The sequence below is a fragment of the Diadema setosum genome, chromosome 22, assembly GCF_964275005.1.
Source record: "Diadema setosum chromosome 22, eeDiaSeto1, whole genome shotgun sequence".
Taxonomy (NCBI): Eukaryota; Metazoa; Echinodermata; class Echinoidea; order Diadematoida; family Diadematidae; genus Diadema; species Diadema setosum.
This window is the reverse complement of record NC_092706.1, coordinates 3,904,613-3,922,452: the sequence shown is the minus strand read 5'-3', so window position 1 is coordinate 3,922,452 and position 17,840 is coordinate 3,904,613. Positions and strand designations below refer to the sequence as shown.

The window sequence follows — 17,840 nt, the reverse complement described above, 5'->3', positions numbered from 1 at the left end:
GGGCTATAGTTCAAATGATTTTCAAATGATTTGAAAAAAAAAGTTGATATCATTATAATATTGTATCAATGTTTTATTGAAACTTATGTAATTCAAAGTTCCTTAAAATATTATGTATGTAAGCGTTATGTATATTGCTTTGTATTACTTTATATGAAAATAAAAGGGAGAAGAAACAAAAAAAAAAGGAGATATTTCTAGATGAGTTCACCTAGTAATTCCTTGGTGTAAAGAGACAAAAGTGGAAAGGTTATCTAGACGATTATAGCACTGCAGAATGTTCTCTTGGATACACACATCTTAAGATCTTTCTTTTTATTAGTCAGTGTAAGGTTACTAATTTTCACCTTTCAAAGGTGTTTGTCCCTGCCTCTTATTTGTATATATATGTGTGTGTGTGTGTGTGTGTGTGTGTGTTAGAGAGCGAGAGAGAGAGAGAGAGAGAGAGAGGGAGAGAGTAGGCCTACGTGTATGTGTGTATTTGTGTGTAATTTTTTTATGCTGTTATTCGGGGTGGGGGTTACTTTGTTAACATCACTTTAGTGGTATTATAAACTATCAAATGTCTAATCTAGCTCCATTTTTTCTGTATCTCATATGTTACTAATTTTCACCTTTCAAAGGTGTTTGTCCCTGCCTCTTATTTGTATATATATGTGTGTGTGTGTGTGTGTGTGTGTTAGAGAGCGAGAGAGAGAGAGAGAGAGAGAGAGAGGGAGAGAGTAGGCCTACGTGTATGTGTGTATTTGTGTGTAATTTTTTATGCTGTTATTCGGGGTGGGGGTTACTTTGTTAACATCACTTTAGTGGTATTATAAACTATCAAATGTCTAATCTAGCTCCATTTTTTCTGTATCTCATATGTTTATGTTATATACTTATGATATATATTATAGAGGCCTACTTTTTTCTCGTTTTCTCGTTTTCAGATTAGCGAACATTCGGAACAACAAGCTCTACTTTCACCTATAACTTTTTCCTACCAAAGGCACCAAAATAAATCTAGAAAAAAAAAAAAAGGTAAGCTATATAAACCCGGAAAAAAAACTATCAGGCGTGGACAATAAGGGGGAATTATAATATAGACCTCCTTTGAGGGGTAGTCACGCTTTTTTAATAGATCTAGAAGAATTTCATTTCTTTTGGCCCAGGTATAAAGAAATCTTTAAATGATAAAACCAGAGTCTTTCGTTAAGGACCTCTGACAGGAGTTTGATCAAATTAAAGGACAGGAGTATAATGGATTTTGGTCTACTTTGGTCTTGTTTGGTCTACATAATTTACATGCATGGGAGCTTTACCCGGTCTAAATCAAAACGCATTTGCACACATGCACGCACATGCACACGCACACACAAACAAACCATCAAGAAAGCATTCATCTCACTCAACATCTCACGAATCACGAAGATCCAGGGACATACAAGCTCCGGTGATGTGGTCAACTCAGCTGTCCCCCAAACGGGCGGATAAAGCTAACCCCTTGAGGTTCGCCGAAAAAGTGTATCAGTAACAGTCAGCAAACGGCAGCAATCAGGCACACCACGTCCAATTTTCGAAGGGAGAAGTGGTTACCATGCCCGGCAAGCTCGGCGGGAACATGGATTGCTTTGTGTTACACTTAAATTCCCGAGACTCAGATGACATCGCGAAATTGGGCGATTGATGGAAATGCACGGTGCGCAATTGAATTGCTTGACTGGTCGGGTACGCCCCCGGCAAACTTTCGTGGTCTATGCGGCTAGAATGTTCAAATGTGATTCGGTTCTAAGATGAGGAAAAAAATCAATCATTGAATTTGTGCTTAATGGCATATGGAATACGGAAACCCCTTTCGGTAATACTGGATCTGGGCTTCACCAAAAAAAAAAAAACAAACAAACAAACAAACAAACAAAAAAAAACTTAAGTTAAGTGTATTGCCATAGTAAAGTTATTCAACAAAAATGTTTGCTCAGCTCTGATCACGATTATGGTCAAAAAGTTTTAAAATAGTCAATGTTTATGCTACACTGGTATTAAACAAATATATCGGTCGGTCGGTTAACAATTTGATTACACGTTCATGACTTTTGTCAGAACAATAAATCATTGATTTTGCATAATAGAGGTGTGGTTTAAGCCTTGTAGATTTTTAATCTGAAAAAAACAAAGGTATACAAAGATTAGTAATATTCACCATAAGAGAATTTCTGATGCCGAAGTCTGTTCTCGAACAACATTTAATGTTCCCCAATTTTACAGGTATAATGGACCAAAAACACAAACTTTGACACAAAGCTTTGAGAATAAAAAGCCTTGTAAGAATTGCAACTTTTAACCTGATGTGTCTCACATTGTAATGTGTGTGTGTGTGAATAAATATGGATTATCTATTTGATTGATATAATGTGAAAATATATATGCATGTACATATATGTATATATACACACATATATATATATATGTATATATACATATAATATATATATATATATGTGTGTGTGTGTGTGTGTGTGTGTGTGTGTGTGTGCGTCCATACTCTAATATGCATAACATTCCATTTGATGAAGTGTTGGTAAAGCTACACGAATGGGGCGCCATCACGGCACTTTGGCAATATTAAAATTCCGCAATTTGTAACGATTGGAGTAAGATGGAGACATCATGATTACTGAGGGGTAATCTCCGACCAGAACACATACTGCTAAAATTGCTTCACAGGACCATTGCTTACCCGGGAACTTTTCCCCTGAGAGGAGGAGGGGGTTGTGCTGGATGGGGGTATCCCCCTCCCATATTAAAACACTTTTGCTTCTTTTTTTTCATTGAAAGTAAACGATGTGGCGCACACTCTTGGTAAAATATTTGGTAATTTTTTGCTTAAAGTTGGACAAATGAATGAATACATGAAAAATTTAGAAATGATCGATGGCCATGGACAAAATGTTAGTTATTCATCTAAATTATGTTGCACGTAGAGAGAAAAAAAAACCCCACTTATTCTTGAATTGTGACCCCACCTTCTCAACCACTGCTTAAATTATTCGAAAATCTTACATCCGAGCCTAAAGACAAAAGGAGGCTTCAAAGTTCCCCCGGAGGGTAATAACTGCACCCCTCCGCTTGCCTACGACCATGAATGACTTTATGCGATGGTGTATTAAAAAGAAAGCACTATAAGAAGATGAAGAAGACGAAGGGTTACATCTGTAATGTGGTGCTTACCCTTCTAGGCTGGTATCCCATGGTCGCCATTTCAGGCAACATTAACTTTATTTCTCTCCCGCGACCTGCCATTCTGCAATAAGAGAAGCCTTGCAAAACGAGAATCCTTTTCCTCCCATATACCTGTGACATGGTTCCTGGTTTTTATGGTCAGGCCTACCCATTAACATTTGCATCATAACGATGACAACAAGGGAAGGAATACATATACGCACAGCCGCCAGCCTTTTGCCCCCCTTCCCCACCCCATCTCCACCCCCCCCCCCCCCCTTCATTTCCTTTTCCACTTTCTATCGGGGCACGTAAAACCTGCGGGCGCAGGTACGTAGCCGTGGCGATAGGGTATTGGTATTTACACGCCTGTCGTAGATACTCACGTACGAGGCCGAGTAGCGCGCCGGTCTCTTCGTGTTAAAGGGAGATGTCAGCTCTCATTTCCGTGATGGAAATATTAATTTGCTGTCTATGTTAATCTGCAAGACTGTTCAGGTTGTGTTTACTCTATTGCGCTCCACTATAGACATGATGGATGTTTGATTCATTGTACCTACAGGAGAGTGCTCGTTTTGTTTTAAGGCCATATTCACCGATGGGAGTATTACATGCATTTAGAGGTATAACTATCCTGTACATCGACATAGACAAGTACACCTGCAACTATCATGCATACATGTTGACAATGTGAACATATATGTGTAAAGCAAGAAGCATTAACAAAATAATTTTGGTGTAGTTTCAAGTGTATCTTTTTCGATTTTGGGGGAGGAGGGGGAGATGTTGTAAACGATAACAAAAATTTTGCAAATGTATCATAATTCATATCTGTGTAATGTTGAGGGGCCCACATTCTACAAGCTCTGCCTTTTTAGTGGGTCCCTCCATTTTTCGCACTTTGTGCAATGTTTTGACACAATGTATAATTATTATGAGGTCCCTTAATCATTGTGTCGTCGTCTTATTCTACAATGTTTTGTTCACCTTATTCTCTGTTATCAAAGGAAGTGAAATGTAAATGTTTTATCGAAAAATGGAATAAACTTTGAAATTGAAATCATTGAGATGTGACAAATTTACAGACATAAGACAGTTATTGCTAGAAGATGTATGTAAATGAACATGCATGAATATGAGATATTTCCATATTACATTATCGCAGTGTACTTGTACACAAAAAGCAAGCACAAACATAGTTATCGTCCACAGGTTCACAGGTAATGCATTAAAAAGTCCCCCCAAAAAGACAGATTTGTACCCGAATTTTCTGAGGTACTTTCCCATTCATCATGGAGGGATAATGATGTACATGAATGATTCATTTTAATGTAACAATGTGTGTGTGTGTGTGTGTGTGTGTGTGTGTGTGTGTGTGTGCATGTGTGTGTGTGTGTGTGAGAGAGAGAGAGAGAGAGAGAGAGAGAGAGAGAGAGAGAGAGAGAGAGGATGTGTAACTGTGTAGTCCTGTTCTGTTGAACGATTATGGAATGATGTTTTGGCCGACCCTGGCCCATCCTTCACACACTCTTCCGTGCATAATTATGTGTCGTCTATCTCGATATCTGTTTCTTCTTTCTTCGAACATTTATTGTTAGAGAACATCATAACATAATAATGGGCTGAAATGTCAAGCGCAACGACGCGAAAGCAATAACTCCCCTCCCTCCTGCTTCCCCAAATCGCTGTTTTTTCTCGCTTTCTACCACGCATCATTGCAATAATCATGCGAATTGATGTATGAGAATATAAATGAGAGGCACGTAACATGAGCTTATGTTGCGTTTGCAATATTCACAGGGTTTTTCTTCTACGCTTTTCTCATGCATATATACATTTCACATGAGTTTCAACCTACCCGTGTATGTGCCATCAAGGACGTCTTGCTCGAGCATGATCCTGATAATTCTCCGGTTTCGCAATCCGAAAGCGCTCTTACATTTTCGCCCAGATTCATTCCCAATTCGATTGAATGCTCAAGCGCTGTCTGTTTCAGGGGCACATTTCACTTCAGGAATGCTCTTCTTCTTCTTCTTCTTCTTCTTCTTCTTCTTCTTATTCTTCTTCTTCTTCTTCTTCCTCTCTTCTTTTGTCTTTTTCTTCCTTCTCTCGTTCTTTTTTCTCCCTTTTTCCTTTTTTATTTCTTCTTTCCTTTCTCTTTTGTGCAAGCTAACGATACACAGACGCAAATTATTGTAACTTGCAGGAAAAAAAGATAATGCAATGCATCGTAGGCTTGTTGCAGACATAGAATCTAAAAAGAAAATGATTTCTATGAAAAGTTTTATCTTTGACAACCTAATAATAACGCAAGGAGTGACGTGTTTGCCACCAGATATATATATATATATATATATATATATATATATATATATATATATATATATATATATATATATATATATACATATATATATTTATATATATATATATATATATATATACATATATATATATTTATATACATATTGTATATATTGCATGCTACGATGAGTATTTCCTTTCCCTTTTCCCCTTCCTTATATCCCTTGATACTTCATAGAGTGGATTATCCGCAAAAGACATGGATGACTTTACCGCCGTCGGAAGACAGCGCGAATGATCCTCAGTGGATATCTCAAAGTGAAGATGATGTTATTCACAATCTTGTGGAGTATATCAGATTTGGACTGACTGTCGTCTTCCTCAGAGACAGCAATTTTTCTCTTCGATGGCGCCTTTTTTTCCCCGTCATTGCACGTTGCTACGTTTGTGTTTTTTGTTTTGTTTTGTGGTTTTGTGGGTTTTTTTGTTTTTTTCTCTGCATATTTTATGTTGCGCCTTTTTATTTCACGCGCCCGTAAGTGGAGTATATAACTCGTTCATTAATTCAGTTATGAGCGGAAAATCCAACGTGTTTAAAAAAAAAGGATATTGTTCTCTCCTCGATGGAATATATTATTCCCTTACAGAAGCAGTTTGTTGTTTTCATTGAAAGTACTACATCTCTCTCCTTCTCTACATTATATATATACAAAATGTGACTTATATCTCTTCTTATATATACATCTCTCCCTATAACTCTTCTTATATACATCTCTCTCTATCTCTTCTTAAGTACATCTCGCTCTATATATCTCTCCTGTTATATACATCTCTCTCTCCATATATCTCTTCTTAAATACTTCTCTCTATATATCTCTTCCTATATACATCTCTTTCCCTCCCTCTCTTCTTACATACACCTCTCTCTCTCTCTCTCCCTCTCCCTCTCTCTCTCTCTCTCTCTCTCTGATAACGAGCAGGTGGTGCGGAAGTATCAGCGACACCACCATAACGAACGATTACACGTTCACGCACGTATTCACCAACAAACATTTTCATTTAATTATTCTCTTCCCTCGTCCGTCACTATCTGTACAAATGGAAAATTCGGATACAAATAAGATATTGACTTCGTAATGTATTACAACCTGTGAGCAATTATGTAGGTTGGAATATAGGCCTATATCGTATACATCTGCATATATATGCAGATGTATATTCATAACTTGTACGAAAATCAAAAAGAGAGAAACCAAAGACAAAAGACGTCATCATTACATCACTGCCATGACTGCACAAAATCTTCTGCGAATTGAACAAACTTAATGAAATAAACAAAGAAACGTGTAATGTATCGACAATCGCTTGAAGAGACAATATTTCAATTTTAGCCTGGACTTCGTTTTTTTTTTTATAATAATGTAACATAATTCCAGCGCTTCGAATATTTACCTGTTTAAGCAATTATGCTCTCAGTCAGGCTCTATCAAAAGACGGTTTACGGGAGACAAAAGTCATAACACTGACGCAGTCTGTAACTGCACGGCAAATAACAAGTCGATGGAATTTATACCAAGCGAAAACCGCCCAGTTACCATGGTTACACATATAGACAGACATACAAACACAAACATATCCTACAACACAAACGCAGATGTTGAGGCAAGAGAATATGCAAGCAGACACGGAGGCAAATGCAAGCACATACGAATATAGGCAACTGCAATTTCACAACGTCCTGCTGAAATAGACATACGCCCGAAATGTCGCAAATGGAAAGCATTTATTTATTTCGCAAAACCTGCAATCTTTCATTTCTTTTATTTGTTTTGGTGTCTCCGGTAAACCATGAAAGGGAAGCGATATATCCTCTCGCTCGCAAGACAAACACGGGAGTACAACTTAAGAATCGCTCACACGTTTATACTACAAACAACAAATTCATTGAGTCGACGTACGCACTGAGCAAAAACCGCATCAAAATGGATGTGAAGCCGGCAAATAGTGAGTAGCGAGTCATCAGTCACGGCCCCATTACGGTGTAAGATACAATCGGTTACGGCTGCGTTCTCGAATATCTCGCAGCGTTGATGCCCCAAATACCGCAATACCGCCATGCATTCTTTGATGTACGTCCCAGGCACCGTTTGATTGTTTCCGTTGCAAGGCATTTCAAGAGGTGAGAACAGTTAAAGATAAAAAAAAAGAAACAAAAAACAGTTTTCCTTTAACAAAGAGCCATTTTCCCCCTTTCATTATCGCGCTCATTGCTGACTCATAAATTATGGTCGGGGCAATCATTACGATAACAGTGCCTACAGAAACGTTCTTGACAATAATGAGAAAATTATTATCAGTAATCATCATGCCGCAGTGGCATCAATGCTTTATTCCGATAGCGATGATTATTACTTGCCTAGATTCTAGGAAGAGGTGAACAAGTGAGTCATTCGCAATTGATTTTAACCAGTCGAAGGGAAAAGACGTGGGATTGTGGTTTTTATACGCAATGTTCCATAAGATAACGGCTCTTTTCCAGGAAAGAGAAAAATGTGTCAATTGAGTGTAATATATACTGCATCACATGTTATCTATAATATATGTATTACAGATTATATATCACATAACTTAAATTATGTATAATATATCACATATAATACATGTTATATATCAATAAATTGTATACTTTCATGTTGATATGATTAGACATGATATATTTCATATGTTATGCTTTCCCTGCGTCGGTGTAGTTTGCATGCACCATTTCAATTGTCTGCGGGTAAAGTTTAGGGTTGTTGGTTTTTTCTTCTTGTTTGGTTTGCATATATGTTGGTGCCTTTGTTGTTTGTTTGCTTGTTTTTTTTTTTCTTCCTCCTGCACAGTTTGACGATTATCGTGTTACCAGCCAAGCATAATAAAAGGCAGCAGACTCAATGTACACACTGGTACATGCAAACACAAACGGTTTCAAAAGAGTGCCAAGAAAAAAACCGAAAAAGTTTTGGCTCGCACATAAGGGAGAGAGACAAGAATGAAAGTGACGCCTATCAGTTTCTTATACCATCTGCATGCTTAAATTATGAAGTCAAATTTAATCACCAAACGTTGACAAGAGTAGCAGTGTCGGTATAACTACAGAATTACTTCAAAAGACAGGCGATTAATTATTCCGATTTCTAATGTAATCATATACGTAAATATTTTCCTTGACTTCTAAAGAGCTTTTGATGTGATTTATCCAGTTCATACACTTGATCAAGAGATGTGGATATAAAACTTTATGGCTGTTGTTGAGCATCTGGTAACGTGGTAACGGTCTGTTGTAATTCACCTGGTGTGAAATTTGATCATATTTAATTTCTTTTACATTTGCAGGGCATTAAATCAATGCATAATATTCGTAAATACATTAGTTTGCTAAAACACAATGTAATGTATATTTTCAGTACCTTTGTATAGAATCTCTGTTTTTAATCATGATTATATGGTATCATAAATTTTGATAGATTAATGAAATAGTTTAGAGAATAGACTTCATTGTTTGGCATCCGTAAGGCAGGTGTTAATTTTGGCAATTTCCTGATGTCAAAAAATAAATGTTGTTTCAAAGGTAATATACGATTTTTATAAACTGGTCAATTACATAATCTATTACTATACGACCTGGGGAGAAAATATCGCTAAATTTGTATACATCCGTTAAGTAGAGTGTAAAACAATATACACATACACATACCTGCTTGTGTTTTGTGTTCAGAAGTAAACGTTTTAACCCTTTGATGACTGGGATTTCAGCGAAAACGCATTTCCTAAATTTCTACGAAAAGGCAGAATTGCTTAATACGATCATTCAGATGCCTCGACAATGAGAAAGATGAGATCATGCCTATAAATGACTTAGCATGGTTTTTAGCAACTAAGACTCTCGAGAATATAGTGGTCCAATCAAACACACAATGGCTAACGTGCCTACAGAAAGACTTTTTGATCCGACCAGCACTGATATTTTTTTCTTGTGTGTGTGTTTGTGAAGTTGTCTGTTCCAAACTCTCCTAAAAATAGTCAAAATGTCATCGAAGTAGAACACTTAGGATTAGCCAGTCCATGTCTCCTTACTTAAAATGTTAAGCTTTTCATGGTTGCCTCTTCAGCATTAGCATTGATATTCTCTAAAGACCTCTCGCATACTGTTCACTCAAGTATTGTCAGCTGCAAACTTATTACGCCTTGTGTGTCAAGAAGGGGGATAACAGGTTAAACAGCTTGACAATATGGAGGCTATGGAGGGGTAGGTTTGGAACTCAGAACTTTCGGTTTTAATTTAAGTGTAAATCTTTAATCCAGAAGGTTCGTAATTCCGAAGGTTCGGTTTTCCGTATATTCGTTAATACAATTGTTCGCTAACACGAGAATGAAATAAGGCTTGTAATTCCGAAGGTTCGTCAGTACGCAACTTTTTTTTTCATTTTCAGATTAACGAGCCTCCGACGTAACGAAACTTTGGATTAACGAATCATATTTCATTTCCGGATTAACGAACCTTGGGAATAACGATCATCAACCAAAACAGTAACCCGAACAGTAAGTGGTTGCACCTACAAGACGTCTTCTGTGAAAAAAAGAAGAAAGAAGTTTGTATTAGCATTTACGACAAGTCAAGATTAAAAACAACGTTGTGATGTGGTTGCTACATGTCGGATGATTCAACCTTGGTGACTCTTTTGGAGGTTTTCATTTTTTTTTTCTCCAAATTTGCTTCTTATTCTTTTCGTTCTCTAGATTTCATGGCAACGCTTAGCTGAAACTGGGTCTCAAATCAATACAACAGTTCGTTTATATAAGGGTGGAAAAGAGAAACCGGATTCTTGTTGATTAAAACGACATCATATTGATGACATATCATAGTATTCCTGTTTAGTTTGAAATATGATATGTTGTTGTTGTCGTCGTTATTGTTGCTGTTGTTGTTGTTGTTGTTGCTGTTGTTGTTGTTATTGTTGTTGTTGTTTTTGGTGATAATCCGAAGATGCCTGGAGCTCATGGGAATTAATGCAAGAAAGCAAAATCGTCATCCCATCCTAGCCTTCCAAAACTGAGAGTAGATTTAGTGGAAACGAAACTGAGATACGCCATTCTCAAACCAAAAGTCATACTCAGATGAAAAGTGGAGGCAACTCCGAACCGGAAAAGCTGAAGTGGAGCTTTAAAGGATTACTCCGAACACGGCAATATCTGTTCCTTGTATTCATTACAGTGAAGACATCACTTAAGACCGACCTAACACTTGAATGCGGGTAGTCACTTTTCCGCTGATACAAGCAGCTGGCCGCTTCGGGCGACGTTTGTCGAATATAATAGCCAGAAAAGAAAAAAAGAGAGAGAGAGATAGGGAAAGAGGGTTAAAGAAAGAGAAAAAGACAAATGAGAATGTGAAAGAGAAATATTGAGAAAGTGAGGCAGCGATGAAGGAAGGGTAAAAAGCAAAACACAGAAAGAGAGGAAGGAGGGGAAAGAAAGGGATTGAGGAGGAGAACGGTGATGATTTTTTTTCCCTCTCCATCTCCTTCCATAACAACTTCCTCCTCTTCTTCTTCTTCCTCCTCCTACTCTTCCTCCTCCTCCCAGTTCTCAAAAAAAAAAAAAACCTCTTCCCTTGCTCGCCATCCTATCTCATATTTGCTGGACAAATATTCCCAGTGTTCATTCGATTTCGCATTCCAATTTCGGGGATAATGTTTCGGCACCCCCATCAAGCATTGAAGACGAGAAAATTTTAAATTTCAGGTCGTAGCACGAATCCTGTTGGCGCAGCTATACGGTCGACGGAAGAAAATGTTTTCAATGCACATCCGTGACAATTGCTCGAGAATGAAATTGTGTAGGGCGCATGCACTTCCGACTTCATATCAGCCCATTGATCAGACTCTCAAATTCTCTCCTCCTTGTTGTTCGTTTAGACCATACAATTTTCTGGTTTATGTTTACACCTTTTTTTTCGAGGCCACGATCGTAGCCACGTTTTACCTCCGATAGCACTCTCCATGCTACTTTTAGGGTTTTGTTCTGCGTTGGAAAATACAATGCCTTTTTCAAATAATACTTTATAAAACATCTTAAGAATTCTGATGAAATTATGATTCATATTCTTTTCTAAGTACAGAAATTATCTCTGTATTAGTAAGTTTGTTCACAACATCGGATTGCATGTCTTTCATTGTCATATTTGTATTCATGTTACGCTTTAAAAAAATGCAGAAATAGATCAGCATAGAAACATACAACTCAACAAAAAGTTGATGACATACTATGTTTTACCATGGTTCGAAGTATGGATGATTCATGATAAGAGGAGCAAATTCATAGAGTCTTTGAGTAGTCAATTAGCTAGATATGGAACCAATGATTAGTGAGCCCCAACATTTTCATCTTTCGTGTCACGCAGTTTTAAGATGTGTGGGAAGGGGAATTCACAGAGTCGTAGGCCCAACCTACGACTTAGGGGATGCCGTTTCCGCACTTTCGTTCACAAAGGTGCAATAACTTTCGCAAATTGCACTTCTTTCATTCTGCAATATCATGATTTGTTATCGAGCTTTATTAAAATGCCAGCGAGAGAATCAGATTTGTATCTCTTGTCTACTGTATTACGATATGATGAAATTCTATATATGGAACCAGAGGCAAAGAACACTCCATGCTAAGGCTCTGTAAATGTAAAACAATCCATGACACCAATTCTATCTCCTTTACAGGAGTGAAGTATTGGAATCGTTTGCCACAAAGTATTCGAGAGGCAAAAACAAGGTTTTCATTTCGTAAAAATGTCAGTTTGTTTTTGTCAAAGGTTAATGATAAAGTATAAGTTTATTTTGAACTAAATTTACAATTTTTGTTGTATCTATGTTTTGATTTTTTCAACGTAAAATTTATTGAAGATCCATTCTATACTAGCCTTTGTGCTAACTTTTCGTTCTCTTTTTATCAAAGTTTTTCTAAACAATTAAGGGAAATATATATATGAAGAGTTTGTTTGCAAAAACCGATAAGTCCATTTTTGAAGATTTTGAAGTACGGTCTCTGTCATAGAGTACAAAATAATACCTTTCAAATGATATAGTGGTCACTACATTTTCTTATTGTTCTCTTTATTTTTCTTGACCTCTAATCGCAAATATCTCCATTTGACAAATATGGACTTATCGGTTTTTGCAAACAAACTCTTCATATATATATATATATATTTATATACATATATATATATAAATATATATATATATATATATACATATCCTATTATTGGGTATGCATGTACCTATATCTGTACTCGATTCTTTGTTTATCGTAGTCATAATGGTATACTGTCTTACTCGCATGCTCATGCAAAAACATGTATCTTTATGTATTCATGTTCTCATGTAAATATTTGCTGTTAATAAACTCAAACTCAAATTCAATCTCATACTACTGCTCTTCACAGTATCGTAGACTCATATTTGATATGCGAATACAAATAACTCTACAAGATTCCGATCAGCGCCACAAACACAAACACACACACACACATGTATATGTATATGTATATATATATATATATATATATATATATATATATATATATCAAAAGCTCACAAAAGGTAGGAATAGCATACTAAATCACTTTATGAGCCAGGAGGATGTACATTTGCGGAGTTTCTCTAATGGTATTGACCTTCAAAATCGTTGCGGGAATTTTCTATTTTCGGCAAAGAAACGAAATGGAAGACCTGCCTACCGGGTTTCTTTCTAAATTGCCAGCAATTTGGTACAATGGCGTTGTTAAACAATCATTTACGCATGAATTTGTAAATTAAATTGCAATTTGAAACCTTGCTCGGGGTTACTCATGACATTTGGTGCCCCGTACAGGCAAGTTTGACGGGAATAATTAGAACATAAATTAGATGAAGGTCTCTTAATAAAATGAGGGGGAAAACCCGTTTTGACTTATCTACTTCAAGTGCCGTCCGCCCATGGAATGGCCAATGGACATGGTCAGCGGACATGGTCAGCGGACATGGTCAACCTACATGGTCCGGCACTCTCTCGTGTATTCAAATGCACAAGTGTATAAAAGCGATAGGCATGCATGGGTGTGTGTGTGTGTGGTTGCATGATATGAAATCTTCTCCCTTGCTAGCCTTTAATTTTGACCTTGTCGATACCACCTGTCGGCAATCATAATATTATCATTTTTATCGACTCGCATCATATTATACTACCTTTGCCTATAGGCATGTTTTGGTGCCCCCCCCCCCCCCTCCACTCTCTATCTCTCTCGCTTGTATGCCATCCATTGCTAGTCGCTAAGTTCGATCTTGTCGATACCACCTTCCGGCAGTCATAACACCATTTTCATTGACTCGCAACACAACTCTCCTTGCCCAGGCAGGTTTGGGTTGTTTATCTCTCTCTGTATCTCTATCTCTCACTATCAGATATGTACATATATATAATATATGTTTATATTATTATGTATACATAAAATAGAATATATATATATATATATATAGATATATAGATATATATAGATATATTCCATCGTTTATCTTTCTACGTGGCATCCACATAGATAATGCGAATAAATGTCAATGTATTTTAGTCGTGTTTCAAAGTGTACGCTCGTGGGAAATCAGGGGGAATGCTTAACTAGTGGGTGATATGTTTCACTTCCCCGCTGGATAAGTTAGTGACAGCGGAGGTGTATACAAATGGAAACATCTTATTTCGTTTGTTTTGTTTTCGTGCTGACTGAACGTGAAAGGAGATAAAAATAAGGCGGGCATTGATAGGATGGGAAGGAATAATGGAAATTTTATGACCGTTTGCATTAAAAGTCATTTGTCATTCACACGGGCAGCTATAAATACTTCGCACGGGCACCTTAAAATAGTTGCCTTTGTCGAGTAATTGAGGCAACGCTGGCCCTACACTCTAATGCCACGGCCGCAAGGCACGACAGTAATTTTATTTCATTATGTTTTTCTCTTCAAAGACATGGGTTTTCAACGTGACTCTTCATAAACTATGCACAGACCAGGCAGATGGCAACTGGTTCGTTCATAAATATTCGAGAGAAAAATAATTAGAGCAATAATGCTTCTTTGCTCCGGCACAGATATCGCTTGTGTCTGTATTAATTTGTGCATATACATGAGCGTGGTGCAGCATATCGTTATGTTCATGTGTTTTACGAGACTTAAAGGGATGGTACAGTATTGGTGGAGATGAGAATTTGGCTTTAAACTTTTTGCGAGTTACCAAGAAAATACTTATGTTATAGTACAGAGCATACCATTTTAAGATGAATTCAATGTTTATCTGATGAAAATCGGGTCTGGAATGACTGAAACATCCAAAAACAAAGTAAAACAAAGCGATCGTGTGGGTCCCACACTTTATTAGAATCGCTCTTTTTTGGATATCTCAGCCATTTCAAAACCAATTTTCATCAACTAAACGTTGAATTCCTCATAGAATTACATGCTCTTTCATATTTGATAAGAGGTTCCTCATTATCTCACCAAAAAAAGTTGGAAACCTGGAATTAGGTCTCAACCAAAACTATACGACCCCTTTAAAGGGGATGGCTAGTAACTGATCAATGGGAATCAGTGGGAATCATTTAACGGGCCGTTAAGGGGGTATCTCACTGAGCGGCGAACATTTGCGAACGTAGAGAATTTGGGATTCCGCCAGGGTTCGTAAAGGGTTGCAAAAGGTTCGTTAACAGTTGCAAGAATGTTCGCAAACGGTTTTTATTGTCGCAAACAGTTTTTCTTGTCGCAAAGAAATTTTGAACATGTTCAAAATTTCTTTGCGAACCTTTGCGAATTTGTATTTTCGCTAACAGTTGCAAACATTCGCAAAACACTCGTAAGAATTCGCAAACGGTCGTAATACGGTGTCGCTAACATTTTCATTTGATTCGCCACTGCTAGCGAACAAGTAACCATATGGTTCTTATATAAAAGCTCCTGAAACATGCAAGGTTCCAAAGAAAGTTCTTGAAGTTCTTGACATCTCCATCATGTAATTGCTGCAAAAGCTTTTCATATTGACCAAAGTCTATCCTCTGCAACAACCACTCTTTGACCCAAACAGTCTTTCTTTTCTTCTTCCTTTCTTGTTTTTCTTTATTTTCTTTCTCTTATGCTGCTCGATAGCTCCCCCGCTGTAGCAGCAGCCTAGCAAAGCAGCTCTTCAAGGATAGCAGCACGTTGAGCCTCTTCTTGGCAGAATTTATTTCCATATATACTGGAAATCCATAATTTTGAACGGTTGTCACAAGAGATCTGAATTCAGTGGAAGGTTGTACGTTCGTTTATGGGTCTGACTGTACATAATCGCCTGGTACTTTTCTATAGGTCCCAGAACACTCGCAAATTGTCGCAAAGGATTTGCAAACAGTTGCTAATATTTGCAAAACTTTCGCTAACATTTGCAAAATTGCCGCTAACATTTGCTAACAGTCGCTAATAGTCGCCACCTGTGTTTCGCAAACACTTTCGCAAACATTCGCTGATGTGTTGCTAATTGTCGCTAAACATCGCTAAAAGTCGCTAACTGTCGTTAATGGCAGAAGCGAACCTTGATTTTTCGCAAACATTCGTCAGAAAAGTTGGCGAATCCCAAATTCGCTACGTTCGCAAACGTTCGCCGCTCAGTGAGATACCAGCTTTAACGATCGCCCCGACACTGTACAGGCATGCTAACCTGAAAATATTGAACTGCACATTACTTGAATACGAGACCATTCTGAAGCAAATAATTTTCACACAACAATAGATATATATAATGTACTCTTAAATAAATCTCACAAGGATTGGAACAATCATCCCCCAGCATTCCCACTGATTTCCACTGATTAGTTACTAGCCATCCCCTTTAAAGGAGAACTCCGGATGATTTTCAGATTTTCACATTTGAACAGTTATGAATTATATTGGTTACACTGGGTACAGAGTTTCAGAATTTATAGTGATTGGAATAAGGAATAAGAATGTTTTAAAAATGTACAAGAAATCACAGTGAACAAGGATGATGACATAGCAGCTTCACCATAAGAATGCATGATTGGGGGTTCAAGAAAGCGGAACAAAAGAAGCATTTAAATATTACACAGGTGACCTTGTTCAGCAAGGGGTATTGCAATGGAATTACGCTACTGCATTTCTGAAATAAATTATCTTAGCCTCCTACTCATTCATTCTTATGTTTTGAGTTTTGGTTTGTTTTTTTTTTACAGAGTATTGGTTTCTCTGCTCTGGAACCAATTAATTAAACATATCTAAACATGGAGCTGTCGATTTATGTAGGCCTTCCATACAAGATGTGAAATTATGCAGATCTCCTGGTCCTCCACTTTATCGCTGAGTCCTTACAAATCCTTAACCTGAACTCGTTGAATTATTTCCCTTACCTGCTCTTTTTGCAACTGGTTCTCTTTGGTTTCTCCTTCATGAATTCTTCCGCTTTTTTATATGCATTGTATAACGATATTTCGTATCACAATTACGTCATCCCTGATATCAACATTCCTAAGCTGAGCTCAGTTCGTGTGAGATTTTGAATATAATGTAATTAACAAATGACATTAGAAGACAGAAAATATCACCATAGCAACGTGACTTATTCGATATTAAACGATAACGTCTTGTCATAACCAATAAAATGCTGTAATTATCTAACTGCTTCGAGGAATTTGTTCGATTTCGGCCTGTGTGTTGTTTGATTTCTATAAGTTTTATTTTGCAATACATCGATTGAGAGAAAGATACACTTGTAACCAAATACCTTAATGCACCATTAAACAAAATCTATTTCAAGCAAGATTAGGAAGCTTGTTTTACTTCATATCTGATCTGTTGCAATAATGAGCGTGCTGAGATATTTTTTATAAAGTTGAAGTAAATGTCTTGCACATTTTTTCCCTGAAAAACATGACCATTTTTCCTACCGAGTGCGAAAAGTAGTGACATCTGTAGCTAGAGTGAGATGTGCTAGATACAATGATTCCGCACGTCGTACCAGGGATGTAGGCCTCCTCAGAAACCTGACTGGCAAATGGAGCACAAAAGCACAATCTCACTAATACGTACACAGTTCAGCGCAAAGAGCACGCAGTATTAGTAACCACATACCTTCGTATTACGTTTAATAATAGAATAGTACGCATTGGATTGGTCGCATCTACGCGTAAACTTCTCGTCCCAGATTGCAAAGGCGGGAAATCGAGTGAACAGGCAATTCACTTACCGGATGTGGACTTCGTGTGGGCCTGAGAGAAGGATTGTCAGATC

The 17,840-nt window shown here is 37.3% G+C and overlaps 1 protein-coding gene across 1 annotated transcript in view; it reads right to left on the bottom strand.

The window, feature by feature from the left end:
- LOC140245030 (uncharacterized) overlaps positions 1-17,804 on the bottom strand; it is a 49,507-nt gene extending 31,703 nt beyond the window's left edge. The window contains exon 1 of the mRNA XM_072324620.1: positions 17,797-17,804. The gene's annotated coding sequence lies outside the window, so the exon portion shown is untranslated. The remainder of the gene's footprint in view (positions 1-17,796) is intronic.
- Between the last annotated feature and the right edge of the window lie 36 nt (positions 17,805-17,840).